The sequence below is a fragment of the Vombatus ursinus genome, unplaced genomic scaffold (genome assembly GCF_900497805.2).
Source record: "Vombatus ursinus unplaced genomic scaffold, bare-nosed wombat genome assembly UNPS02013874.1, whole genome shotgun sequence".
NCBI lineage: Eukaryota > Metazoa > Chordata > Mammalia > Diprotodontia > Vombatidae > Vombatus > Vombatus ursinus.
Genome location: NW_020953652.1, coordinates 1 through 1,616, shown reverse-complemented (window position 1 = coordinate 1,616; position 1,616 = coordinate 1). Strand labels below are relative to the sequence as shown.

Sequence of the window (1,616 nt, the reverse complement as noted above, 5' to 3'; positions counted from 1 at the left end):
GGGGACGAGCAGCAGCAGCAGTCACAGCAGCCACCACCACCACCGGCCCCGGCACAGTTGGCCCCCCAGCAGCAGCAACCGCAGCAGCAACAGCAGCCCCCAGCACTGGCACCCCAGTCTTCAAGGCCCCTCACCCAGCTCAACCAACTCCAGAGCCAACCTCTCCATCACAGCCTGCTGCACTCTTCTCCCACCGCTTTCAGGGCCCCACCTTCCTCCAACTCTACCACCATCCTCCACCCTTCCTCTAGGCAAGGCAGCCAGCTCAATCTGAATGACCACTTGGTTGGCCATTCTCCAAGTTCAACAGCTACAAGTGGGGCCGGAGGAGGCTGCAAGCATAGACAGGCGAGCCCACTGGTCCACAGGAGAGATAGCAACCCTTTCACGGAGATAGCCATGAGCTCGTGCAAGTACAGTGGTGGGGTGATGAAACCCTTGAGCAGGCTAAGTGCCTCCAGGAGGAACCTCATAGAGTCCGAGCCTGAAAGCCAACCCCTCCAGATCTTTAGCTCCAGCAATCCACCCGAGATTGTCATCTCTTCCCGGGAGGATCACCATTCCAATCAGACCCTGCTCCATCATCCAAATGCCACCCACAACCACCAGCACTCTGGCACCAGCAGCATCAGCACCTTCCCCAAGGCCAATAAACGGAAAAACCAAAATATCGGCTATAAACTGGGACACAGGAGAGCCTTGTTTGAAAAGAGGAAACGGCTGAGTGACTATGCTTTGATTTTTGGGATGTTTGGCATTGTTGTTATGGTGATAGAGACCGAGCTCTCTTGGGGGTTATACTCAAAGGTAGGGGCTTCGGTTTCTCTTTATCCCTTTAACAAAAGGAGACAGGAATGTAGGTAGCAAGGAGAGAGACAGAGACAGGGGTGAGGAGAGGCATTTTTTTAGTTGTATGTCTGAACACTCTGTTAACTTCCCATGGCTTTCCTTCTAAATCAAGGGAGAATTCATTTTCCTTAGGAGACCTCCCCGCCCCCAAACACTTTCTCTGTTTTTCAGATGCAGTATCAGGTAGGATTAAAGAATCCCTTCGGAGAAATCATTTTTTTTTTTTTTCCTCCTGGCTCATTTGTACTAAAGCATAAACCTGCCGCTTAACACACCAATTAATTACATACACTCTGCCTTGCTGTGATGTGTTTGCCTGTCCCTGCTATTCCCATCCCACCCCACCAACCTCCACTCCATCGCTTTCTCTCCATTTTCCCAAGGTAAAAAAATATAGAAATGTTTGTGTAAGGTCAGTTTACTAAAATCTCTCTAGCCCCGTTGTATCCCTCACCCTTTCCTTCCCCTGCCTCCCAAGTTTCTAATCTTGTCCTCCCTCTTCTGAGACTTGTGGCAAATAGTAAAGTATGGTGGCTGTAGCTTCCCTGGTGTATTGGGGCAAACACACAGGGGAATGAAACAGTGTCTCCCTCACTCATGGAAAGGGGGCTCAGAATTAGTCAGTTTAGTGCCTTGTAAACATTCCCCCAACAAAAATGGCTACAGGTGTTAGTTAGAAGAAAAGCAGCCCGGCCTCACTTTGCATCACACACATTGTCTTTGCCTTTTCTGTCTCCGAGGCTCCTGACATCTCTTAAGCATGCAGA

The 1,616-nt window shown here is 50.2% G+C and overlaps 1 pseudogene; it reads left to right on the top strand.

Moving 5' to 3' along the window:
- Positions 1-57: 57 nt before the first annotated feature.
- On the top strand, positions 58-1,011 carry LOC114040621 (annotated as a pseudogene).
- Positions 1,012-1,616: the final 605 nt, after the last annotated feature.